Raw genomic sequence first — 10,731 nt, 5'->3', positions numbered from 1 at the left:
GTGGGAGGTTAGAACAAGTGAAGAGTCAAAGAAACTCTCGTCCTTCTACTCCTCGACATGTTTTGTCAAGTAGACATGATAGAAATTCCTCTGCCACCGTTACTCCCGAAACATGGCCACAATTGTCAAATCCTTCACTAGCTTTACTAAATGTCGCAAGCCAAACCACTTATAACCCTCTAAACCGAGACTCCAATAGACCAACCCATTCCCAAATGCCTCAAGTTCCTCAAGAGGTACTCGAACGCCAAATGCCTCCACAAAATCCAAAACCCCCATTCCAAGCTCCACTAAACCAAAGATCACCATCTCCACAAAATTCAATCCCTCCAAATCAAGTTCCAAATGTCAAAAACCATCCCGTCCACCTTGAGGAATATGGTAGAGAGGATTATGAAAGGTATAGAGCCTTTGATGATGCCTATATAAGGGAGAAAGAAATGAGAGGGGGTCATATGGATCCAAGGAGATACCGAGGATATGGATAAAGGGAAAACTGACACCTAGAGAGAGACATAGGCATCAATACCATCAAATTGAGCCTACCTATCTTTAAGGGTGAAAATGACCCCGAGGTGTATCTTGCTTGGGAGTCGGCGTGTGATAAAGTGTGGGAACCCATGAATCCGTAAGGTATGAGTATGCTCTTGCCCAGAATGGATTCTTGTTTGAAACTCAAAGAATTCTCGTCGAACTAGAGCCAAGAGTTATAACGTATTCAAATGACAAAAGCACACAAACAAACGTTGACACGAACACAAGGCTTCAAGGGACTAATTGACAAACTAGTAGGAATGTACTAGATTGTTAATTAGTTCTCAAGTCAATTAGAGGAAACTAGGAATCAATAATTAGAAACTAGAACATCCAAATTTAAGCTTAATTATCATGTGAACAGTAACTTAGGTAACGTGGAAGCATGTCATTGGCCACGGGTCCACATAAGTAGTTCATCAACTTGAAGTCTTAGTCCCCTTAGAACTTTTGTAATGGATGACTTGTTATTGGGATGGAAAACATAAGGTCTTGTAACCTTTTTCAACTTTTCTTTTCAAACTCAAAAGGTGATGTTTGACCTCACTAGTCCCACAAGACAAGGTTCCTTGTTTGAAGGAAAAGTGATTGTCAAGTCTTGAAAAGGTAATGTTGGCAAGTCTTCTCACAAATAATTTTTTTCAATTTTGTCTTACAACCTTTTTTTTTAATCTATTTCTCTTTATATAAGTTAAGACATAAGATGAGGAGAAGTTTAGGATGAACACAACATCAACACCTTCAAGAACATAACAACAATACACCACAATGGTCACTTCCAACGCCCCAACACAAGTCAAAACTCACGGTCACTTCAAGTTTTCACAACAACAATTCTCTTCCAATTAAGCTCAACTTTAGATTTAGACACTTTTTGTGTTGATGAGGAAGAAATCAACACAAGAAACAAACTAAACAAGTAAAATCTTTTGTAGATCTACAACTAATTTTTCGCCCAAAATGTTCAAGAACACACTTTTTGGTAAGAGCTTCCCAAGATTGGTTTTGTAAGAACAAAATCTAGACTTGAGCTTTGATACCAATTGATACAATGCTAAGTGTGTATCAAGAGATTCCAACCAACACAAGAACAACAAGATGAACAACAAAGTGCTAATGAATCAAAAATAGCCACACACGGCTTCACTAGGCTTGTAACACTTGTTTGAACTAGAAAAGTGAGTTTAACAACAAGAAAAAACAAAGACAATATTGCTAGTGAATCAAAAGAGCCCCACATGGCTTCACTAGACTTTTATATTCAACAACACAATGTTAACAAGATTTACAAAGAAAGAGATAGAAACTTGACACACAATATTCATTAATCTAAGAACCCTAACAAGAGAAAGGATCCTAATACTAATAAATATCAATACCAAGTTCTTACTTGGACCAAGAGAAACTGAAAGAATCCCAAGAACCTAGTTTCTAGCCAAGATACAACACTAGTATCACTCTACTAGTGAGAATTCAGTTTTGTCCTCTCCAAATGAGAAAGATAAGTTAAAAATTTACAAGTCTTTTCTTTCTTGAATAATAGGAATGAACTAAAGTAAGACTAGCCCTATTACATGACTTATATAGTCACTTAGAAAGGAGGGACAAAGACCAAAATACCCTTGGCATTTAAATGGGTAGGTTTGGGGTGTCTTGGTGGGCCTCTTCACATTTTATTAGATATAGGCCCTTAGATGGGCTCACAAGGGCCTCACACATGGCTCAGAATGTGAACAAGGCTTGGAGTCATTGCAACTCACGTGCTTGGCTTCGCGTGAAAGGTCTCGAGCTAGGAATTCTCGTATCATGTATCCACCGGAGAGCAGCTGGTAGACATCTTTACTAAATCCCTGGGAAGGTTGCAACATGAGTATCTATTAAGTAAGCTAGGTTTCATAAATATTTTTAAGCCATTAGCTTGAGGGGGAGTGTTGAGCTAAGAAGAGAAATGTTTCAAGCTGATGACTTGTCAAGTTGATTAGTGGTTAAGAGAGGTGGTTAGGAAGTTAGTTAGGATTGACAGCTGGACTGTTTACAGCTGTACACTGAAGAATCCTCTATAAATACATGTAATAGCTCAGCTAAGATCAATACAATTCAATGGAATCAGTTCTTTAGTTTTTTCTCTCTCTCCTCTCTTCCTCTCAACTCTCATTGTTCAGTTACTGCCTAAATTCAAAGCAGAGTAATTTAACTCTGTCAAAGGCATAGAAGTTAACACAACAAGAAGGTCATATCCATAAAAAGTCATATAAAGAGAGTAACAACTACCTAACTACTCCAAATATCATATGTTTTTCTAAGAGATTTGGATCTTCTAAGTAAACAATGATTTCAGGCCAGAGTGTGTATCTTCCTATCCTTCTCTTCATTTATCTCCACGTTTTTTCATCCCGATTTATTGTATCGCAACCTTTTGGGTACTATAATGCCAGTCCTTTGAATTCTACTACTGGACTTTCCAATTCTTGGACGAATATGCTATCTGAATTGACAATTCTTGAACCTATTCTACAGAGTATCAACTCTCTGTTTATTTTTGGCTTCTATTACCCCATTAACAACAGTACCACAGAATGCCTTCTTGGTATCATCTTACTCAACTCCGGAAATATATCTTCTCCCCAATTAGTTTGGTCTGCTAACCGTACCATCGAGTAAAAACCAATGCAACCTTGCATCTAGTCCAAGATGGCAACTTGGTCTTGAGAGACTCTAATGACACACTTGTTTGGTCCACTAATACTGCTAGCAAATTTGTTTCAGGCTTAAAAGTTACATAAATGGGAAATCTTGTGCTCTTTGATAAAAGAAATCACACAGTTTGGCAGTCTTTTGATCATCCAACAGATTGTTTGCTTCGGGGGCAGAAGTTGGTTTCCGGGAGGAAGCTGATATCAAGCGTTTCAGAATCCAATTAGTCTTTTTCTTTTACTTTTCTTAATGGATGCCTGGTGTCTTCTGTAGATACTGACCCACCTCAGTATTATATTGTTTCAAATCGGTATGACACTCAAGATCGTCGTTTTTACTATTTTGACGGTCGAACCTTTACTGCTCTTCAGGACCCTTATACATCAGAAACCCAATTCATAAAGCTTGATCCTGATGGACATTTAAGGATATACCAGTTGGATGCATTTGCTTGGAAGCAGTTAAATGAGTCTTTGGTTCCTGGTTTCGAGAACTGTGGGTACCCAGTGGTGTGTGGAAAATATAGCATTTGTACAAATAATGGGCAATGTAATTGTACGGTAGAGGGGAACTTCTTCAGCCCAATAAAGAGGAACCCAAATCTCGGGTGTTCACAGCTAACATCCATTTCTTGCAACTCTTCCCAGTATCATAGTCTTATCGAGCTCAAGGAGACCACATATTTTGCTTTTGAGACTAACTATAAACCATGCTCGAGCATATGGTTCGAGGGGACAAAGATGGAGGATTGCAAATTTGCCTGTCTAAGTAACTGTTCTTGCAAAGATGCTGTTTGGTCTGGAACTCTAAGAAAGAACTGCTTATTACTGAATGGAGTCTTCTCTCTAATGGACAACTGGTCAGGGAGTGACAAGACCAAAGTTTTTCTTAAGGTGCAGAATTTAGTAAAGGCACAGTATCAGTCACCAATTATTTCTCAACGAAAGCAATCAAGATCTCTGAAAGTGATAGTAGCATCTAGTATTGCAGCTTTAATGGGAATAACTTTAACTATCAGTACATGGTTTCTTCTTTTCAAAAAAGAGAAAACTGTCTGGAAAGGCTGGGGATCTTCTGGATCTAGCACCAATCCTACCAGGAACCCTAACTCGATTCTCTTACAATGAGTTAAAAATAATAACTCAAGATTTCAGAAGAAAGCTCGGGGAAGGAGGATTTGGCTCTGTATACGAAGGAACATTGAGTAATGGCAATAAAATAGCTGTGAAGCATCTGAATGGTGTCGGTCAAGTTAAGGATTCATTCTTAACTGAAGTAAAGATAGTTGGTAGCATTCATCATATCAATTTGGTAAAACTCATTGGCTTTTGTGCTGAAAAAGACCACCGGGTTCTGATCTATGAGTACATGGTAAATGGGTCACTAGATGGGTGGATATCACAAGAAAAGCAAGAAAATGGGCTTACATGGATTACAAGGAAACTGATAATATCAGATATTGGCAAAGGATTAACTTATCTTCATGATGAATGCAGCCAGAAGATAATTCATTTAGATATCAAACCACACAACATCCTCTTAGATCAAAACTTCAATGCTAAGATATCTGATTTTGGGTTGTCCAAGTTAATTGAGAAAGACAAAAGCAAAGTTATGACTCGAATGAGAGGAACACCAGGGTACTTAGATCCTGAATGGTTGAGGTCAGTGATTACTGAGAAAGTAGACGTGTATGCCTTTGGAATTGTGCTCTTGGATTTGGATTGGTCGCAGGCTGATGAAGACAATGTCCATTTGCTTAGTGTTTTTACGAGAAAAGCAGAATATGGTTGACAAAAACAATGAGGATATGCAGATCCACAGAGAAGCAGTGATTGAAATGATGAGCCTCGCTGCATGGTGTCTACAAGGCAATTTCAACAAGAGGCCTTCCATGTCATTGGTTGTTAAGGTTCTGGAAGGTTTAGTGTCCGTTGAAATTAACTTGGATTCCAATGTCACAAATCTAACTGAAGTTGCGGCAGGCAACCAACAGAGGGAAGCCACTATCAGTCCAATATTGCCTTCTGTTTTATCTGGACAAAGGTAAATAATGTGCTTGAGAACCAATTTATGGTTGGAACGTATTAACTTCCGCATTAACTTCATATGGTGTATGAGATTATGATTCATGAATGTAATATATGTAGTATTTAGTAACTTTGCATTAGAGTAAATTTCATTTATGGTCACTTAACTTTGTATCTATTATCCAAAAATCACTTTTTTTTCATTCATTTCATCCATGGTCATTTAACTTTACTCCGACCATCATAAAAGTCACTATGATCAGATTTTACAATAATTCTATCGAAAAAATGATGTGTCAACCTTAATTAGTTCTTAATTTTAATTTAAGTGAATATATAATATATTACTCATATCTTGATCCTTTTTATATATATACACAACCCAATTTTTCTTATGAATTATTTAATGAAAGAATATCAATTTCTTAATAAATTAGATTATCTAATGAAGACTATTTTCATAAAAAAATTTGGTGATATTTTTATGAAATAAAATTATACTTATATATTCTTAAAATCCTCTAAAGTTGAGATGTGTTGGTAAATTATTTTTTTCACTAATATTATGGTATGTAGTTGATAAAATTATTTTTCTCCCTCTAAAATTATGACATGTAGTTGATAAAATTATTTTTTGCATACATTCTTTTTCTTGCCACTTGAGTCTTTGCATTCGGTATATCATAATAATATGATAAACTACTCTATTTATTGAGTTTATCTTTGTATTTTTAATTGTTTGACTAATCGATCAATTCTCTTAAAAGTCTTTATTATAATATTCAATTTCTGATAAATTACATATTGTTTAATTAATTTAATTGATAAATATAAAAATTATATATCCTAGAATTTCTTTATCTATTAAAGTACTTATATTTTATAACTTTTATTAACAAAATTGTATGTTAATATAACACTATTTGTACAAATTTTGACAATACTTATTCAATGACACAATTAAAAAGATTTTATTTTAAAACTATCTTTAGCATGTTGATTTATCTTCAAAGAATTAAAATAATTTTTTAAAAAAACATAATATCATACATGTATTTCTATTTTATGTGTTTTGAAGAACTTATCTTGTTTATCACTCTTTTTCGATGTACCTTTTTGGCAGATAAATGCAATATTATGAAATATTTCATAAAAATATCAACAAAATTTTTTTTATGTAAATAGTCTTCATTAGGTAATCTAATCTATTAAAAAATTGGTATTCTTTCATTAAATAATCCATAAAAAAATTGGGTTGTGCACATATAAAAAAGGTCAAGATATGAGTAATACATTATATATTCACTTAAAATTAAGAACTAATTAAGGTTGTCACATCATTTTTAGGATGAAACTATTGTAAAATCTGGTCATAGTGACTTTTGTGATGGTCGAAGTAAAGTTTAATGGCCATGGATGAAATGACTAAAAGAAAAATGACTTTTGCTTAATAGATACAAAGTTAAGTGACCATGGATGAAATGAATAAAAGAAAAGTGACTTTTGGGTAATAGATAAAAAGTTAAGTGAGAAAATTGAAGGAAAGGTGTCTTTTAAGTCTTGAATGAAGGATTGGTGACATTAACCAACTTAAAGGGTCAAACATCATTAGAAAACTTGATTAAGTTACTTGTGGACTTGATTAATATTTTTAAAATTTTCTAATCTTTTTCAAAAATACAAATCAACCCAACCCACACCCCTCTTCAATTCAAATCAACCACTCTCTCTCTCCAGCTTCTCTCAACTCTCTCCCAACCAATAGTTCTGCAAAATTTCTTCCTTCAACCTCCAGCAACAAATAGTGAAGTAAGTTCCTTTTTGACTTTCAATCGTCAATCGATGTGAAGACTTCTCCGGCGACAACAACTTCGAGTTCTTCGTCCTTCCATTTCCTTTTTCACAGGTAAAAAATTTTGAAGAAATAGAGAAACTTGAGTCAACTACTCCTCTAGTATTGAAATGTGGACTGAATAAAATCCTAATTTCTGAAATTTCTTCTTCTCGTTGTCGTATTGTTGATTCAAATTTATTGATGATTTTTTATCATAGTTGATGTTCTTAGTGTGTGTGTGTGTGATATGTTGGTATTGTTGGGTTGATTTGTTGTTGTCTTGATAAAAATGGTATTGCAACAGATGAAACATCTGATGTAATAAATGAAACATCTAATGTAATAAATGAAACATATGATACAACAGATGAAAATCTGATGCAACAAATGAAAATCTGATGCAACTATGAAAATCTGATACAACAGGTGAACAATCTAACAGATCATTTATCTGTTGCGACAGACGACTCTTCTGTTTGGAAGAAATCTAAATAATATTGATCCAACAGATAACTGATTAGTGATCTGTTTTTATTATTTTCAATGATTTACTCTTCATTTTACAACAGATTAGGACTGTTTTTATTCTTTCCAACAGTTTACTCATCCGTTGCAATAGGTCGGTTATATGTTGCAACAGATAACATATCTGGTGCAACAGATTAGTGATCTGTTTTTATTCTTTCCAACAGTTTACTCATCCGTTGCAACAGGTCAATTATATGTTGCAACAAATAAAATACCTAGTGCAACAGATTAGTGATCTGTTTTTATGATTTTCAACGGATTACTTATCCGTTGCAATAGATCAGCTATACTTTACATCAAATAAAATACCAGGTGCAACAGATTAGTACTATTTTTATGGTTTCCACGGATTACTCATCCGTTGTAACAGGTCGGTTATATGTTGAAACAGATTAGTTGTTTGTTGGAATTGTTATATTACTTTTATGCATTAATCAATTATAATCTATGTTATGTTCCTGTTAATTTAAGATAACATGGCTCCCAAAAGAAAAGAAATCAAATTAAGTCCAAGTAAAGGAACAAGTGCAGCAGCTCAGCTACATCCACCACTCTATGAGCTTGCTTTACAAGCGTTATCTCAATCAGGAGCAGAAGATAATGAACACGGGGAGGAGAAATCTTTCAAAAGAGATGATCCAAATGCTAATAGCCCTTCCACCAAAGAGTTGGTCAAAACCTTCAACATTGATCGGTATCCTGTGAGAATGCAGTGTGATGGTGCCACAGATTTAATGGGTGATCTTGTGGTTAATTCAGTCATGGAAAAAACTTTTGACACCTTTAAAAAAATACTTTGAGAACAAAAATTGGATTCTTATTTCAGGAAAAGCTGCTTTGGGCAATATCTTGATTTGCCGGAGGACAACAATGCTCGTTTCCAGATGAAAATGGTATATAATCTTCTCAAGCACAGGTTTATGTATGAAAACAAAGATAAGATGGATGAGGTGTGGATAAATTACTGTGGCATTCCTATTTATTTTGGTTGGATGAAGTTTGCCATAGTTACCGGACTAAAATGTTATCCTCCTTCTCCTTCTTAAGTTATACCTACTCTGACCTAAAAAAGCACCCCGCACACCTAAAAAAGGAAAAGGCAAGTCGAGTGATCGTGATGAACTGGTGTCCATTGTTGGTCCAAGCTTCAAAAATAAAAATCTGATAGGAGCGTTGAAAGGTAAAGGACTTTCAAAGAAGCACAAGCAATCATTATGCTTGGTTTGGTTTGTACATAATGTTCTTTGGGCGAGAGACGTTAACAACAACATAATCCTCGGTTTAATAAATCTCTTCAAGGATCTTGAGGCATTTAACAGTTATCTTTGGGGTTATGAAAGCTTTAAAATGAATGTCGAATATTTGTTGACTCCGTTAACACCAAAAACAGTCAACTTATATGGCTTTCCATGGGCCTTTATGGTAAATATTTCTTTTATCATGATATGATTCATCATTTTTTTATTCAATAATTTTTTTGATTTATTGGCGTTATGTTATAGGCTTGGGAATTTGAAGCCATTCCTTATTTGAGACAACAAGTGAACTACCAAGAAGAATTTTTCTGTCCAAGAAATCTGAGATGGTTGTCGGCCAAAACCTATAAAAATTCAAAATATCTTGATCTTTTCAATTCCCCCAAGGAAGCAGTAAGTCCAATTATAATTAAGTTTTTGTTTTAATTAATGATTAAATGATTTCATCATCATTTTTAATGTATGTACCGATTTATTTTAGATTGGACATTCATGGCTTGTTCCGACCAACCGAGAGTTGAAAATGTCATTTTTTCTTACTTTACGGTATGTTCAAACTTTATCGGAACCTAAGGTCGTTGATGGAATAAAAATGGAATTATTTGAAGCAACAACCATCACAAGAAAAATAATTTTGGAGGGTAGGGCTAATAATGCTCCTCTTACAGTTTTTGAAACAACAAGCCATTATGATTATGATCATAATGGTTGTACAGATTTTTCTCCAGATTTTGCTGCATCTAGTGAATGTTCTTCATGCAAATGTCAAGACTGCAAGGCAAAACACGATGGAGTGATTAATGTTATTAATGCAATAACTGCTTCTGTAAAAGAAATGATATCTAAGAGGGGTGTCATTCCATCAAAGAGGATTTCATATCTAGAAACTCCACGAGATATCAAGGCGGCTAAGAGGAGAAGGAAAGACACTTCCAAGGCATCATCAATCATCAAAAAAATCAAGATTGTAATGCCTCTGTCTTTGTCTAGCACCGATGTTTAGTGTGCAAGGGCCACAGAAGAGTAGCATGAGCTAAAGAAGGTGAATGTACAGCATCTGTTCCAAAAAATAAACAGGAACATATCTGTTTTAGCAGATGATACATCTGTTGAAAATTATCAAACAGATATATACATATGTTGCAACTATTTTCTAACATATTGCATCAGATTCATTATCTGTTTCAACGGATGATTTTTATGTTGCAACAGATGGGTCATCTGTTCAAAATTATCATACTACTCTGATTTACCTGTTCAAATTTGTCCCAACAGATAATCCATCTGATGCAACATAAGACTCATCTGTTGCAACAGATGAAAAATCTGTTGTATATCTCTACTTAGCATTGACAATTTTGGCTTTCCAGGTAGATGTCACAGCTACTTCCGAAGAGCATAATATCACAGTTGATAATCCATCAACTGCTTCCAAAGATGAAGAAAAAGTAGAGTTTATTAGTTTGGGAGAACGAAAGAATTATCCATTTGAAGGGTTCAACATCTCGGACGAGGCTCCAAAAAAACTAACATAGTTGATCAACGACTATTCTAAATGGATTGCCGATGGGCTGTTAAAGCATCATGCCGGTAGGTACATAAAGCAATTTTATAAATATTGGTTTATATAATTCTTGTTGTAAGAACTTGACATTAACACGTATAAATCATCATGTAGAAAATAAAATGATGAGTGCTACAAAGTGAACAAATCGAGTCTTGGTTTTGATATGTTCGACTTTGTTGTTGCATGTCCCAGAATAAAAAATTGATTCTATTTGATGTCACAGCCCCAAACTTGCTGGAATGATGAGATTTAAATGCCATACATATTACTATTAATTAATATTTTATT

At 34.6% G+C, this 10,731-nt stretch overlaps 1 pseudogene; it reads left to right on the top strand.

The window, feature by feature from the left end:
• Nucleotides 1–2,642: 2,642 nt before the first annotated feature.
• On the top strand, nucleotides 2,643–5,465 carry LOC107877349 (annotated as a pseudogene).
• Nucleotides 5,466–10,731: the final 5,266 nt, after the last annotated feature.

This window comes from Capsicum annuum, chromosome 7 (genome assembly GCF_002878395.1).
Source record: "Capsicum annuum cultivar UCD-10X-F1 chromosome 7, UCD10Xv1.1, whole genome shotgun sequence".
In the NCBI taxonomy this organism is placed as follows: domain Eukaryota; kingdom Viridiplantae; phylum Streptophyta; class Magnoliopsida; order Solanales; family Solanaceae; genus Capsicum; species Capsicum annuum.
This window is presented reverse-complemented; position numbering and strand designations above follow the sequence as displayed.